Raw genomic sequence first — 17,062 nt, forward strand, 5'->3', positions numbered from 1 at the left:
CGACGCAGATGGCATTCCATTGGATGCGATTTTGCTCCTGGGCCTGCACAGCTTGTGGAAAACAAGAATGCAGTTCAACCATGCTGATGTAGAAGTTCGTTCTGTGCGGGAACACTTCATTCAAAGTGTTGTACGTTTCAGAGAAGTGTATCCAGGACTACCTGAACCGCTAGAATGGGTTGATGCGCTTGACGTTTTGACGCAACCGAAAAAAATTTTAACATGCCGTGTCAGCCAAAGCCTGGTTGACACGTTTTATCAATTGTATATTGTTGTGAACGTCAAAGTCGGCAATAAAGAAAAAAAAAGTTTCCGTGGTGTAGCGGTTATCACGTGCGCCTCACACGCGCAAGGTCCCCGGTTCGATCCCGGGCGGAAACATTATTTTTTTTTATTTCTTCGCATTCCCAGGTGAATAATGTTTGGCAGTCGCCGACGCAACCTCCAGAACAAACAAGAAATCCCTGCTCTCATTCCCGTTTCCGTGGTGTAGCGGTTATCACGTGCGCCTCACACGCGCAAGGTCCCCGGTTCGATCCCGGGCGGAAACATTATTTTTTTTATTTCTTCGCATTCCCAGGTGAAGAATTTTTGGCAGTCGCCGACGCAACCTCCAGAACAAACAAGAAATCCCTGCTCTCAGTCCCGTTTCCGTGGTGTCATTCTGCTTCCGGCAGCCGAGCTGAACGGATCGCAGGGTCATGGGCTCCAGCGGAGCGGCGATAGCGGCCTTTGACGGCCGCGGAAACAGGGTCGATGACGGCGAAGATAAGGATTACCAGATCATTTTGCCGACACTGCCAACAGGACGTGTTGTTTTTGTTGTGTCCCCTTATTGCTTTTGTGTGTGTGCGCCTCCGCACCCTCCTCCTAACGACCACTCGCATTCCCCTCCTAACGACCACTTGCCCCTCGTCGCACGCTGTCGCCAGATGCCCCCCCACGGTGCGCCCCCGCACCCTCCTCCTGTTCTGGGAAGCCACTCCCTCCCGTGGACGCTTCTCCGCTCCCTCCTTTCTTCGGGCGGCCAGTTCGGCTCCTGCCTCGGTCGACGCTGGTCGCACCCTCATCTGCTTTAAATAAACGAAGTCTTAAAGTACCGTGTGCGTCTTTCGCTGCATTCAACACAGCGACCGGACACGACAGTGGCGACGAGAAAGTGGATTCGACCCGCGCTACGCAACGCTATTGACAAGCCATGGCTACGCGAGGGTTTCCCAATCAGATACCAGAGTTCAACGGCTCATCGTGGTCATCGTGGGTTGGACGCCTTCAGTTCTACTTTGAAGCTAACAACATCACAGACCCAGCCTTGAAGAGGGCCAACCTGCTGACGCTGTGCGGGGAGCAGACCTACGATACTGTCTGCGCCCTTATTCAGCCAAGCACACCAGCGGCAGTGTCTTACGACGACATCGTAAAAGCGCTGCAAAAGCACTACGACCCAAGGCCATCCGAGGTCTACAGCCGGGCTCGCTTCCAACGACGAAATCAACTGGGAGGAGAAACTGTGAGCGCCTACGTAGCCGCGCTCAAGAAGCTCGCTGCCGACTGCAATTTTGGAACGCTGTCGACAACAGCTACCGGGCAGGAGGGAGACGCAGCTTCTTCTGCTAACACCACCATGCTTCCCTTGGACGTGATGTTACGCGACAGATTTGTGTGCGGACTGAGTGACGAGTCACTGCAGCAGCGCCTGTTCGCTGAGAAGGACCTCACATTCAGCAAAGCTTACGACATCGCCGTTCGAGCGGAGAGCGCCGGTCACCAGCAGAGAGGGATTCGCCGGAACACCGAGCCGGTACACCAGACAAGCAACCAGGTGCGCAAGCCTTCTGTTGTTGTAAAATCGGTCAAAAAGGCACAACGCTGCTGGCGGTGTGACGACCAACACAACCCCCAGGGATGTCGATTCCAGTCAGCCACGTGTAATTTTTGCCACAAGCGAGGGCATATCGAAAGAGCATGCATTACGAGACGGAGACTTGCCAAGATAAAGTCACCTTCCCAGCCTAATCACAGCGTCAACGCCTCAGAGAATACGCCGCTATCTGATCTCCATGGAACAACATCAGCAACACCATCTGTGTTGTACGACCTGAACACCATGAATCTCGGCACGCGACCGAAGATTTTTACAGAAGTAAGCGTACATCACCAGCTGATTAAGTTCGAGGTGGACTCCGGCGCAGCCTGTACTCTGATCAGTGAGGACACGTTCCGAACTTCATGGCCATCTGACGCACCCGCCCTGCAACAAGACGACACGCACCTGCGAACGTGGTCAGGACAGAATCTGCCACTATTGGGCTCTGCCAACGTGCAGGTTAACTACAACGGCCAGACCCATACGCTACCTCTGCTTGTTGTGAAGGGCACAGGATCAAGCCTTCTAGGGAGAAACTGGTTTTCTCCACTAGGCGTGATGATATGCGGCATACACCAGACGCCGAGCCAGAACATGGTTGAGCAACTGCAAGAGAAATACGAAAGAGTATTCTCGGAAGAGATTCCAGGAAACGAAGGGCCCCCGGTCACACTGGAGTTGTTGGACAACGCGCAACCCAAATTTCTGAAGGCCAGGCCGGTGCCGTTTGCTCTCCGAGATTCAGTTGAAAAAGAGTTGGACAAACTGGAGCAGCAAGGTGTCATCGAGCCGACGCAGCATTCAGAATGGGCCACACCACTTGTCGTAGTTCGCAAGAAGAACGGAACCATACGCCTCTGCGGAGACTACCGGAGCACCGTCAATCTTGCGACTAAAGCGTCCTCTTACCCGCTACCGACACCTGAAGAAGTATTCAGTGTACTACGTGGCGCAAGAGTCTTCAGCACATTGGACCTCACCCAGGCGTATCAGCAGCTGAAGGTGAGCGAGTCAACTGCTGAATTATTGGCAATTAACACACTGAAAGGTTTGTACAAAGTCAAGCGACTGCCTTTTGGCGTAGCTGGAGCCCCGGCCATATTTCAAAAATTCATGGAGACAGTGCTTCAGGGCATCCCAGGAGTTTGTGTCTACCTTGACGATGTCATCATCAGTGGCACTTCCACTGAAGAGCATGCAGTGCGCCTAGAGCTCGTTCTCGAAAGGCTAGCAAACGCTAATTTGTGCATAAGCAAATCGAAGTGCTGTTTTGCGGTGCCAGAGGTGCAATTTCTGGGACACCGAATTGATGCGGAAGGCATTCACCCTACCGAGGACAAAGTGCGAGCGATCACAGAAGCACGAGCTCCAACAAACAAGCAGGAGCTACAGGCTTTTCTCGGACTCTTGACGTTCTACGACCGGTTCTTGGAACAAAGAGCTACCGTGGCCAACGACTTATACCAACTCCTTCGGAAAGATGTGACATGGACATGGTCGCCACGCCATCAGCGGTCATTCGATGCCCTGAAAGACCTGATTCGAAGATGTACAGTCCTCCGCCACTACGACGAAAGGAAGCCTCTGCTTTTGGCTTGCGACGCATCACCGTACGGAGTCGGCGCGGTTCTATCGCAAACTGACGAGCAAGGAAGGGAAGCTCCCATCGCCTTCGCCTCACGTACGTTGTCGCAAGCAGAACGCAACTACGCGCAACTTGACAAAGAAGGGCTAGCCATCGTCTACGCGGCGACACATTTTCACCAGTACATTGCCGGCCGGAAGGTGACCTTCATAACCGATCACCGACCGCTATTGGGCATTCTGGGACCACAAAGGCCTATGCCACCAACTTTGTCTCCGCGAATGACACGTTGGTGCATCAAACTCTCAGCGTACGACTACGCTCTGGTCTACCGCAATGGGAGTAAACATCAAAACGCCGATGCGCTAAGCCGTCTGCCACTAGACGCAACTGTTGACGAACCATTTCCACCAGGAGACGTTCTGATGTTCGAAGCACTGCCAGAACCTCCGCTTACAGCAGGCACAGTTGCAGCATCTACGCAGAAGTGCGCAGCTCTCCGGCTAGTTTACACAGCTGTTCAACAAGGCAACGTGCATAAACTCAAAGTGGACAACTTCGACGCTTACCGCAGGCGAGCTACAGAGTTGAGCACCCATCGCGGCTGCATCATATTTGGGTCCCGAGTTGTGATGCCGAGAGAACTACGCGCACAAGCTATGTCTCTCATCCACGCCGGACATCGGGGCATCGTTGCAATGAAAAAGTGTGCCAGAAGCTACATGTGGTGGCCTGGCATTGACAACGACATCGAAACAGTGGTGCGAGAATGCAAGCCTTGCCAGAGCAGCCGGAGCGCCCCGCCGAAAGCTCCTGTCCCAGAATGGGAAAAGCCAGACACACCATGGCACACACTGCACATTGATTTTGCAGGACCAATTGAGGGCTGCACTTTCCTTGTGGTCGTAGATGCCTACACAAAGTGGCTTGAGATAAGGCAAATGGGACAGACGACTTCGGCAGCAGTCATTGACAACCTCCGATCACTATTTGCAACGTTCGGCCTGCCGCGCAAGGTAGTGTCGGACAACGGAACACCGTTTGTGTCTGCGGAGATCCTCAAGTTTTATCGCGACAACGGGATCTCATCAGTTACATCGGCCCCCTACCACCCAGCGACAAACGGACAAGCCGAGCGCTACGTAGCCGAGCTAAAACGCTCCCTTGAAAGAGATCAGACAGGCTCGCTGCAGCGCCGCCTTGCGCGCTTTCTCTTCAAGCAGCACACGACGGTTCAGAGCACAACAGGCGAGACCCCCTCGAAAATGATGTTCGAGCGTGAAATGCGAACCCAGCTCACAGCCATCCTCCCCGAGCCAAAGGCAGAGACGTTCCGGGAAGAAAAAGCAATTCCGCGCTGCGGCACGCTTAATGAGGGGCAGCGCGTCCTCGCCCGACAGTTTCTGAAAAACCCACGCTGGGAGGAAGCTACAATTGTCAGACGCATAGGCCTGCGCTCTTGGCTCGTCAACATACATGGCACAGTAGCACGCCGACATCTCAACCAGCTGCGTAGATTTACGACGCCGTCTGAGAGCTGTCCGCCAGCGGAGAGAACACGTGCACCATCTTCCCACATAGCCTGGCACCTCTTCCCGGAAGAAGAGACTTCGCCCAGGACAGACCTAGGAGACACAGCGAACAACAGCCAGCCTACAAGTGTTTCTCCCCCGAGCGCACAAAGCCAGCGCGCCTCCACGCGTGAGCGCCGACCCCCTGCACGATACCAGGCAACTTTCTAAGGGGGAAGGAAGTGTTGTGTCCCCTTATTGCTTTTGTGTGTGTGCGCCCCCGCACCCTCCTCCTAACGACCACTCGCATTCCCCTCCTAACGACCACTTGCCCCTCGTCGCACGCTGTCGCCAGATGCCCCCCCACGGTGCGCCCCCGCACCCTCCTCCTGTTCTGGGAAGCCACTCCCTCCCGTGGACGCTTCTCCGCTCCCTCCTTTCTTCGGGCGGCCAGTTCGGCTCCTGCCTCGGTCGACGCTGGTCGCACCCTCATCGGCTTTAAATAAACGAAGTCTTAAAGTACCGTGTGCGTCTTTCGCTGCATTCAACACAGCGACCGGACACGACAGTTTTCAACACCGTTTTCCTTCACGGTGACGTGCGAGCGAGGCCGTTCCGGGTCGAGGACTTCCGTGACGCCCTGGCCGAGACCGGTACGCTCCCCGACGTGATCGCGTTGGGGGCGTACCAAATCAACCATGTGTGGGCGGTTACCCTGCGGAGCACGGAGGCAGCTAAGAAGTTGCTCGCCTTCAATGAACTGCAAGTGAAGAAACGCCGTTGCCTCATCATCGACCCCGAAGACCAGCAGGTAAAGCTGCGGCTACACTGGATGCTTCACGGTGTGGCCGACGACGACATCCGGACGGCATTCGCGGCGTTTGGCAAAGTGACCGACGTTACGCGTGAGCGGTGGCGGATACAACGCGTCAATGACAAGAGCTCAACGACAAGAACTGTCCTATTGAAGTTGAAGCCCGGCTTGAAAGTGGAAGACCTGCCACACCAGGTACGTGTAGCCGGAGAGTTGGCCCTTGTCGTGGCGCCTGGGCGCCCAATGCAGTGCTTGCGCTGCCATGGTACGGGCCACGTGCGGCGTGAATGCAAGGTTCCCCGCTGTACGAAATGTCGGCGGTACGGCCACACGGATAACGAGTGTGTCCGCACTTACGCGGTGGCTACGGGCGGTGCATCGAAAGACGACTCCGCGGAACTTCTCATGGATGTTGTCGAGGCCGAAGAATCTGCGAAAGGCATAGAGGAACCCGAAAAGCAAGCAGGCTCGACGGGCTCTTCGGGACCCTCCAGCAGCGATGCCGGACGGAAACCTGAAGGGGCGGAACCTTCTAAAAAGGAGACGGAGGCGTCGAGTGATGAAGCAAGCGTGCCGGCGCTCCCAGAAACCGAGCCAGCGACTCTGACCGAGGAGAACCTTGACCAGAGCGGCGCCCGCACGACCAGCGTCCCTGCTCCAGCGAAGCGGCCACACGCCCAGACCGGAACCGAAGGAGACAAGGCGGAAGCCCCCAGCGTCGAGGAGCCGCAGGCAAAAACGACCCAAGGACGGCGGTCCTCCATCCGGCCACGACCAAATGTGTCAACGGAGAGGAGAGCCCTCGACAAACCGCTCCCGCAGCCAGGCACCAGCACCGGATGGCTCCGGTGTCAATGATGTAGTCTAGCAGCGCTAGACGCGAAGGGTAAGCACCATGTTCCCGGCCTCTTTCTTCTGCATGAAAATGGCTCATGCGTTCCCCATAAAAGTCGGTACACTTAATGTCAGGGGACTGTCAAGCAAGAAGAAGCGGAGCCAGGTGTACCGCCTTTTAACTGAGCATGACATTGACGTCCTGGCAGTGCAGGAAACGAAAATTGACGGGGAAGAAGAGACCGGGAGCATGGTGCGACGTTTCACGTCTAGGTTTTTTGCAGTAGCGTCCCACGCTGTAGGCACATCTGCGGGTTGTCTCATTTCTGTAAAGAATGTACCGGGACTTGAGGTTCAGGCATATACGGCGTGTCCATCGGGTCGATTTGTTTTGATTGACTTCCTGTACAACAAACATATTGGCGCATCATTTGTGTGTACGCCCCAAATGCGGTGGATGAGAGGACAGTCTTTTTTCAAAACGTTCAAAGGTACTTCAGTTGTGAGAAATCCCTGATCGTCATGGGCGACTTCAATTGCGTCCTCGGAGGCTGTGACAAAACCAGTGCACGGGCGTTTAGGGACAGAAGCACTGAGGTACTCTCAGAAATTATAGACACGTGCAACCTCGATGATGTAGCGGGATGTTTAGAAGGCACGCGTTGTTTGAGGTTCACACATTTTCAGCGGTCAAGCCATGCGCGGCTAGATCGCATTTATGTGTCGCAGGACGTTATTACAAAATGCAGTAGCTACAGTGTAGTACCGGTATCATTTTCTGATCATTGTTTAGTGTTGTGTGGGATAGGGACAAAGAAACGAGGAAATCAGTTTTCTTGGGAGATGTGGAAATTAAATAATAAGCTCATTACAGACGACATATTTAGCAGGAAAGTAAACGAAGAAATCAGCAAATTAAAGCCGAGCGGGGAACTGAAAGTATGGCAGCAGTGGGAACTGTGCAAACAAATAAAGATAGCAGCAATCGAAAGGTCAAGCTGTATACGACAAGAGGAGAGGCGTGAGGAGGATAATTTAAGATCCTTACTGGCTAAACTTCTCGAAAAAGAAAGCGAACAGCCAGGCAAATGGATGGACGACATTAGAAAAATAAAACACAAAATTGAACTCTTCGAGGATGATGATGATGAAAACGTTTATTAAAGCCTTAGTTGAAGGGAAGGCTGATCGGGTCCCTAGTCCGGGACGCCGTTGGTGAAAGCCGCTGCCCGTGCTCTGTCGACGAGGGCTCGTTGTTCCTCGAGGTCCGAGCTGGACAGGGCCGCCTCCCAGCCCTCCCGCGTTGGCTGATTTATGATCTCAATGCTGTCATTTTTCTGACAAGCCCATACCATGTGGTACAAGTTTGCCGTCTGGCCACAAAATTTGCACTGTGCCGAAAAGGACTCGAGCTCAATGGCGTGAAGCGTAGCTGGGTTATTGAAAGACATAGTTTGTAGCCTGCGAAGGTGACATTCCTCTGATTTACTGAGACCCTTAGCGGGCCTCGGGAGTGTCTGCCTTTCAAGGCGCAAATGTTGCAATATTTCTGAATATGTCGTTAGCGGAGAGGGGGAGCCAGAATCAGGAAGGGAGGACGTAGAAGGATGCCGGGGAAGAAAAGCTCGGGCCGAAGCGTGTGCGCGCTCGTTTCCTTCAACTCCCTGGTGACCTGGTACCCATATTAATTCCTTCCGTTCAGCTGAAGTCCTACATTGACTAAGAATTTTGCAGGCTGGCGGCGTGATTCTGCCACGCATATAGTTTCTATAAGCCGCCTGGGAATCTGTAACTATGTATTTAGATTCGGAGTGCGTTGCGGCTAGGGCTATCGCTACTTCCTCCATAGCCTGTGTATCCCCGTTACGAACTGAAAGCCCGTCCACGACTTGCATTTGGTGCACCACTGAGATTGTTGATATTCCTTGTACAGGACCCGCAGCGTCCACGAAGAAGGCTCCTTCTTTTGTTGAATAGCACTCGTTCATCTTCTTGCTCCTCGCCGCCACTCGTCTAGCATGATGATGCTCCGTGTGCATGTTTTTGGGAAGCGGAAGCGTAAGGAATTTGCTCTTCCACTCTTTAGGTATATCTTGTCTCCCAGCCACTTGCTGCGGAAAGCTAATGTTTAAATCTTCTAAGACCCTGCGGCTGGTCGTAGTTGTGGCCAGTCGCACTACCTGGCTTGTAAGATGGGCGCTAATCAATTCATCAGCCGTGTTGTGTACCCCTAGATTTAGTAGACGCTCCGTAGATGCTTTCATGGGTAGGCCGAGTGCCTTCTTATAAGCCATTCGAATGATAACGTCCAGGTGGTTTAGATCGGTCTTCCTCAGACGAAGGTACGGGGCCACGTACACTATCCTGCAGATGACAAAGGCCTGTATTAGTCTAAGGGTATCCTGTTCTTGCATGCCGTTTTTCTTGCTTGTGATCCGAGATATCATACGGATGACTTGTTCGCACACCGTTCGGAGCTTGGTGATCGCTGCTGCGTTCACACCCTTGTTGTTAATGAGCAGCCCCAAAATCCGTATTGTTTCCACCTCGGGAATAGGTGTATCATGGACCGAGATTTCCAGCGATGCAGTATCCCCCTTCCCTCGCAGGACGAGGAGCTCCGACTTGTCCGGGGAACAGCGCAGTCCGCATTCTTCAGCATACTTTTCAACCGTACTGGCAGCCTCTTGGAGGGCCTCCTCCATCTGTCCCATGTTTCCCTCCGTTGTCCATATGGTTATGTCATCCGCGTATAGGGCGTGGCGGATTCCCCTTATGGCATTAAGTTGTTCCGGCAGATGCATGAGGGCAACGTTGAAGAGCAGTGGAGAAAGGACTGCTCCCTGAGGCGTCCCCCTGGTGCCCATGGGTATCGCCTCGGACCTCGTATCGCCAATCCTGATGTGCGCTTGCCTATCTTGCAAGAAAGCCTTGATGTAATCAAAGGTACGCTTTCCGCAGTGAGTACCCTGTAGATTGTCCAGAATCTTGGAATGCTTCACGTTGTCGAAAGCCCCCTTCAGATCTAATGCTAGTATGGCCCTACTGTTTCGTTTGCGCGGGGGATCGATAACCTCCATCTTCAGCTGCAGTAACACGTCCTGGGTTGACAAGTGTGCCCTAAACCCAAACATTGTGTGAGGTATAATATTGTGGTCTTCTATATACGTAGAAAGTCGCATGTGTACCGCCTTCTCCATCAGTTTCCCGGCGCACGACGTAAGCGAGATGGGCCTGAGGTTATTGATGTTCACCTCCTTTCCAGGCTTGGGAATAAAGCTGACATCAGCTGTCTTCCATGCCTTGGGTAACTGTCCACTTTTCCAGCATTCGTTGATGTACTGCGTGAGATGTTCAAGCGCTTGCTGATTGAGATTGACAAGCAATCCCACCGTCACCCTGTCGTTCCCTGGCGCCGTGCCCCGCCTCATGGCCATAAGCGCCGCCTGTATTTCCTCGACTTCGAACTCTCTGTCCAGGTCCGGATTGTCCATACCCTCATAATCCCGTACTGGCTCGTTGCCTTTCACTGTACAGAGGTACTTGCTCACGAGGGCTGCAACTAGCTGCTGGTCCGTGCCCGCGAAGCCGTGTAGGGCTCTCTTGAGATTACGTTGCTGATCCCCGCGAGACTTAGAGGGCTCTATCAAACATCTAAGAAGACTCCACGCCGCCTTGGTGCTGAGGGTGCCTTTCATGGAGTCGCATTTGGCTAACCAGTTGTTTTTGGCCAGGGATCGTGCATACTCTTCTGCTTGCAAGCTTAATTTTGCGATCTTGACCTTGAGCTTGCGGTTATGTTTTTGCCTTTTCCACCGCCGTGTGAGACTTCTTCTGGCCTCCCATAGATGTAGTAGGTGGTTGTCAATAGCCGGGACTTCTTCTGATGTCTGAAGCGTACGTGTGAAGCGGTCCCTGACTCTCAGCAGCGACTCAGCCCACTCCTCGTACTTTTCAATGGGCGCGTTGAGCGTAGAGTCTTCCGCCTGTCGGAACAACGACCAGTCCGTGAGCCGTGCTTTCCCTCTCGGTCTGCGATGCTTATTGTAGTCGAGGCAGATCTTGAGAATGCAGTGGTCACTCCCTAAGGTCTCCTGCGTGTTGTGCCAATCATAGTTTCTCGCTCCTTTAACCAACGAGAGATCTGGACATGTATCTCTCGAGACACTGTTGCCAATCCTCGTGGGATGCTGCGGGTCAGTAAGAATCGTCAGTGCTAGGTCCGATATGGCCGCAGCGAGTCTCCTGCCCTTAATATCCTCCTTACTATATCCCCACAAGAAGCTATATGCGTTAAAATCCCCCACAATGATGAGAGGTGCACTTTTTGCCGATTGCGCGGCCTTTTGGAAAATCTCATCGAAAGACGCACCCCTGTTCTTCGGTCGACTATATATGTTCAACACATACGCACTTCTGCTCGTGCGTACGTTCGGTAAAAGCTGAATAAATGTATGTTCCACCTCAGTGACTAAATCCAGCTCAATTGTCACAGCCGTGCAATCCTTCTGCACCAGAATGCAAGTGGATGAGCTGTTTTGATGCGTGCTGCATGGTCTGAGTTTGGCTTCCGTATTGACGTCCTGCAGTGCAATAATATCTGGTAATTTATCCAACGAATCTACGTATTGCTGTAGCGAATCCCTCTTCTTTCTGAACCCCCGGCAGTTCCACTGCAAAATCTGCAATTAAGGAGGGCGTGCCATGTTGAACACTAAAGGAAATCGCGCTTGGCGCGTCCGCCCCGGTGTTGGGCGAATCATCAGCTGCAAGCTGCCTATTAGTCACGCGGCCAGTTAATTTTGGAACCTTCGTCCGCGTACACTCCGCAAGCTCCTGAAGTTTCCGATCGATTCTGATTTCAAAGGCTTGCAGCTTAATCAGGAACGCTCTTCGAGGAGGAACGCTATCGCGGTGCACTTGTGCGGGCTAGGGTGCAAGATTTAGCTGTTGGGGAGACACCTTCAAAACGAGCTCTAGGAATCGAAAAAACGCACGCTCAGCGAAACCACATTGAAAAGATTGAATGGGGCGGGGCGTTGTCTGGGGACAGCGGGCATATCCAGCAGGCATTTCTTGAATATTATCAGGGCTTGTTTGCGAAGCAAGAAGTGGATGTGTGCGCATTCAAGGAAAAGTTTCTTGGTGCTTTACCGCGATTACATGACCAACAGAAAGAAAGGCTGGAGCTGTCGATAACTGCGTCAGAGGTCGAGCACGCGATAGAAAATTTGAACCTGGGAAGATCTCCTGGACCTGATGGGTTAAGCGCGGCTTTTTACAAAGCATACAAACACGAAATAGTGCCAGTACTGAGAGCAGTGTATAATGAAGCCTACAAAGTAAATGAATTGCCCCGTCTTATGGTAAATCCCATACAGTGCTAATCCCTAAATCCGATGAAGCAGAAAAGTTAAAGCAGGTCACAGCATATCGTCCTATCGCCCTCACAAACGTAGATTATAAAGTTTTCATTATAAAGTTTAGCCCGTAGACTGCAGTCAGTAATTCAAGATATAGTCGGTCCCCACCAGACGTGTGGGATCAAGGGACGCTCCATTGTTTCCAATATTCATAGAGCGAGGTGTGTGCTGGAATGTTGTGATAACACAAATAGCTGTGTAGCCATCCTTCAGCTAGATCTTGAGAAGGAATTTGATTGTGTTTCGCACGATATCTTGTTCTGCAAACTCGACCATGTGAATGTAGGGTCCATTATTTGCGAGGGAGTGGCCTTGGCGTACCGGAGCTGCACGACAAGATTAATTGTAAATAAGAGTTTGGGGGCCCCCATTAGCCTGCAGCGTTCGGTGCGCCAGGGTTGTCCCCTCAGCCCTCTTCTATTCTGCATTTACATTGAAGCGTTATGTTTGAATATCATGGAAAGTGAAAAAATTCGAGGCTTCCAGCTACAGGCGGCAGAAGTTAAGCTGCTGGCTTATGCGGATGATGTCGCGGTGTTCACAGTCAACCGGGAAGGTGTAACCGAGGCCGTGGCATGCGTAAAAGAATTCGCCAAGGTCACCGGTAGTAAAGTGAATTGGTCAAAGTCCCTGGGGCTTTGGCACGGAGAATGGCCAACGAAGCCCGGCAATTTTGCAAACGTGTCCTGGGTGACGACCCCAGTAAAGTTCTTAGGCGTCCCACTAGATGTTTATCGCGATAGCGATTCGTACTGGAAAGCCCAGACGCAAGCCACGCGTGAAAAGGTGGAGAGGTGGAAAGGGCGACATCTTTCAATTTTCGCAAGGGCCACAGTGTGTAATCTGTTTTTTATGTCTAGGCTGTGGTACGTGATGCAAGTGTTGCATTGTGCAAGGATGAACGTACAGAGACTGCACCGGATCTTTGCCGTTTTTGTGTGGGCTGCGGACTGGGAACGCTGCAGCCGGACCAATTTGTTTAGGCGGGTGAAGGACGGTGGCCTGAGTCTGGGACACTTATTTCTGCGGCAGATTGTAAGCAGATTTTGTTTTGTGCGCGATGTAAGTGATCCGTTTTTGCACACTGTGTGCCAATTAAGGCTCGGAAATGCACAGCCGGACTTTGTTGTCTCAACCGAAAGTTTCTCGGGACGTATTTTTGGTTACTTCAGAGAGGTTGTCGCGAGTGTTCGATTCCTGTCTGTTCGATTTTCGTATGAATATTTACCTTCTGTTAACAGGAAGAAGTTGTACAAGGATTTGTGCGATGTAGTTCTTCCACAACCTATGTACAGGGCCTTATACAATGGAGGCCTGGGACGCGACGTACTTAAGCGTGTCAAGGCGATGCAGGTGCCACCAAGTGCAAAAACATTTTTCTTTAAATTACATACCGGAACACTACCAGTAAAGAAATTTTTGGAAGGGAAGCATTTATTTCTACCTTGGGGATCCCATTGTTTAATTTGTAAACAACCAGAAACAATAGACCACGTTTTTTTGCACTGTTGGGAGGGGGTATACTTTTGGGACATCTTACAAAGGACTTTAAAAAAGGAATTACTGCTGGACTCTCATGGTATTCGGTACTTGCCTGTAGATAGTGAGGATGGGACACCATTCGACCTTATTATGCTAATGGGCCTCCATTGTATTTGGCGCTCCAGAATGGCAGGATATCATCGCGATCCTGATGCAGGACCAGCACGCATCTATTTTCGGGAGTGCATGCATAGGTATATTGAAGGTCAGAAACTTGCTCCTGAAGCTCCCGAGTGGCTCGAAAGAGTCGAGCCTTTGGTGATGCTTAAAGAGTTTTAACGTGACGAAGCCACGCCCCGTCAGGCGGATAGTGTTGTTAATTATTGCTCATTGTGCTCTGTAAGTGTATTTGTGTATTGTGGTTCTTGACGAAGTCAGGCAATAAAGAAAAAAAAAGTTTCCGTGGTGTAGCGGTTATCACGTGCGCCTCACACGCGCAAGGCCCCCGGTTCGATCCCGGGCGGAAACATTATTTTTTCTATTTCTTCGCATTCCCAGGTGAATAATTTTTGGCAGTCGCCGACGCAACCTCCAGAACAAACAAGAAATCCCTGCTCTCATTCCCGTTTCCGTGGTGGAGATTCCACTTCCGGCCACCGAGCGTGACGGACGTGTAATGACTTGCTCCGTCGGAGCGGCTACAGCGGCCATGTCTGGCCGCGGAAACAGGAATTTTGGCTCGGACAGCGAGTACTGAGTTGTACTGCCTAGTTTGCCTACAGGGTGTTTTGTCCAACACAGTTTTCCTGCACGGGGACATCAGTGCTCGCCCCTACAGGGTGGAAGATTTTCGAGATGCGGTCGCTCCACTTTCGCTCCTGCCGGAAGTTATCGCCCTGGGGGCGTATCGCATGAGTCATGTGTGGGCCGTAACCTTCAAGGACGCCGACGCTGCGAAGAAGATTATCAACATCTGTGAGCTCAAAGTGAAAGGTGCCCGATGTCTTGTGATAGATCCTGCAAACAGGGACGTCCGAATGAAGCTACATTGACTCCTACACAGCGTACCGGACGAAGACGTGCGGCTTGCCCTCGCTCCGTTCGGGAAGGTGACGGACGTCACAAGGGAGCGATGGCGTGCACAAGGCGTGTCGGACAAGGGTTCAACTACGAGGCTGGTGACCCTTAAGTTGAACGCCGGCGTCAAGATGGACGACTTGCCCCACCAGGTGAGCGTAGCCGGAGAGCTTGCGCTTGTGGTCGTGTCGGGCAGGCCTCCCCTTTGCCTGCGCTGCCGCGGCACAGGCCATATTCGGCGTGAGTGCAAAATCCCACGTCGCAGTGCTTGCCGTCGCTTCGGGCACGAGGAAAGCCAGTGCGCTCGGACGTACGCCAACGTCACCGGACCATCGACCAGTGAGGAGACGACAGAGCTGCTCATGGATGAGGCCGATGCGGAGGACGCATCGAGAGCGGCGAGCGGGCCAGTGGCGACCGAGACCGGGTCGGCTGTTCCTCGGGCGGATCAGTTGGAAGCGCAACTTTGCCCGGTCGACACTCCGTCGCAGTCGCCTCCAGCTCCTGCACCGGCTGACGATGTCGTGACGAGAGATGCGACTGCACAGGCTGGGGACTCTCCGGTGAGCGCCGCCTGTAATGTGGTTGAGCCCATGGACATTCCACCAACAACCAGTGTCACGGCCGGAAAACGGGCGCATGATGACAGCGCAAGCAAGGAGCCGCAGCAGGATGCCAGTGGGGGCGATGAGCCTCCTCCTAAAACGCCAGGTATGAGGCGAGCGTCCTACAAGCCGCGGCCGAACATTCCGGCCGACTCACGGCAGGCGGGGAAACCGCCTCCGTAGTTTTGCACTGTAGAACCCGAGCTGGGGCGTGGGTGGTTTGTGGTGCGGGCGTGATGGTAGACACCATGCGACAAGGTCTTTTTTTTTCACTCGATATGGCGATCAATCTCACGGAAGGACTGCGTGTAGCAACTTTGAATGTACGAGGCCTCGGGGCAAGAAGGCGACAATGCCAGTTGAGTCGCCTTCTTCTAGAGAACGATCTACACGTAGTAGCAATTCAGGAAACGAAGATTGAAAGTGAGGAGGCGACGGATCGAATGGTGTCTGTTTTCCGTACGCATTTCGATGTATGCGTGTGTCACTCTGTTGGCGCCTCATGTGGCTGTGTTCTCTTCATTGGGAATAACATTGGTATCACTGTGCAGTCTTTGTTCTCCTGTGAAAGCGGCCGACTTCTTGTCGTTGATTTTGTGCATTGCGCACGGAATTTCAGGGTTATTTGTGCGTATGCGCCAAATGTAGAGACCGACCGGAAAATGTTTTTTGAGCGCTTCCAGACATATTTAAACTGCGACAGGGTGCTGGTATTAGCGGGAGATTTCAATTGTGTTTGTCATTTTATTTATTATTTATTTATTTATTCAATAAACCCCTAAAGGCCCTCAATCGAGGCTATTACATAGGGGGGAGCAATGACACACAACACAAAATAATATTGAGCAAGCGCCAATGTGCTATACATAAGAACAGAAAGCACATGTAGAAAACAAAAGAAATAAACAAAAACCTGTAGTATACATTGTAATTTACACAAAAAATAGAACAGATAGTGTTTTAGAGGCATAACAACCGCAGGAACAAAACAAAATAACAAAAAAGCTGAATGCAGCATGTGGTACAATCAATTAGTGAAGCTAAACAGACATTTGTGTAAGAAGGTCCTGAAACTTATTAAGATCCCGTTCAGAAGCGATGTGTGATGGAAGATTATTCCAGTCGACTATAGTACGTGGTATGAAAGAGTTAGCAAACGAAGAAGTGTGGCATGATATGCGTTTAACTTTCAGCGGGTGGTCGCGACGTGGAAAAAAAGATTCAGGTGATTGAAAAAAATCGTCATGGAGCAGAACATGATGGTAAAGTTTATGGAAAAGGGTCAAGCGTGATAGTTTGCGGCGATGTGATAACGTATCAAGTTCGGCGGGAGCCTTTAGTGCGGTGACGCTAGTATGACGAGAATAATCAGAAAAGATGAATCTAACGGCATGGTTTTGCAAAGATTCCAAGTCATCAATAAGGTATGCTTGATCCGGGTCCCAGATGGCCGCCGCATATTCGATTTTATGCCGTATTAAGGTAACATATGCTATTTTTTTTCAGGTGGAAAGGCGCTTGTTTAAGGTTACGTTTTAGAAGACCCAGAGAGCGGTTAGCAGCTGCAAGCATATGGCTAAGATGGTAATTCCATGTTAAATTAAACTGAAGGTGTAGTCCCAAATACTTGTAGGAAGTAGAAAGTTCAACCGGGTTATTAAGGAGAGTGTAAGATGTCGGGATGCGACAAGACTTGCGAGTGAAAGAGACAAGTTTAGTTTTAGAGGAATTAAGGGTCATTAACCAAGAAGAACACCACTTACTAATGGAATCTAAATCAGTTTGCAAAGATTGGCGGTCAGAGTCGTTAGAAATGCTACGGTATATAACACAATCATCAGCGAATAATCTGATTTTGGATGAT

At 51.8% G+C, this 17,062-nt stretch overlaps 3 non-coding genes and 1 pseudogene across 3 annotated transcripts; all 4 read left to right on the top strand.

Moving 5' to 3' along the window:
- The first annotated feature begins 308 nt into the window (after positions 1 to 308).
- Positions 309 to 381, top strand: TRNAV-CAC (transfer RNA valine (anticodon CAC)). Its single transcript has one exon. It is a non-coding gene; the product is annotated as a tRNA-Val (tRNA).
- Positions 382 to 478: 97 nt separating this feature from the next.
- TRNAV-CAC (transfer RNA valine (anticodon CAC)) lies at positions 479 to 551 on the top strand. The gene has a single exon. It is a non-coding gene; the product is annotated as a tRNA-Val (tRNA).
- A 13,421-nt stretch (positions 552 to 13,972) lies between these two features.
- Positions 13,973 to 14,045, top strand: TRNAV-CAC (transfer RNA valine (anticodon CAC)). The gene has a single exon. It is a non-coding gene; the product is annotated as a tRNA-Val (tRNA).
- Positions 14,046 to 14,192: 147 nt separating this feature from the next.
- Positions 14,193 to 15,381, top strand: LOC149371249 (uncharacterized; annotated as a pseudogene).
- Positions 15,382 to 17,062: the final 1,681 nt, after the last annotated feature.

This window comes from Amblyomma mixtum, chromosome 1 (assembly GCF_055824585.1).
Source record: "Amblyomma mixtum isolate Tamu chromosome 1, ASM5582458v1, whole genome shotgun sequence".
Classification (NCBI taxonomy): domain Eukaryota; kingdom Metazoa; phylum Arthropoda; class Arachnida; order Ixodida; family Ixodidae; genus Amblyomma; species Amblyomma mixtum.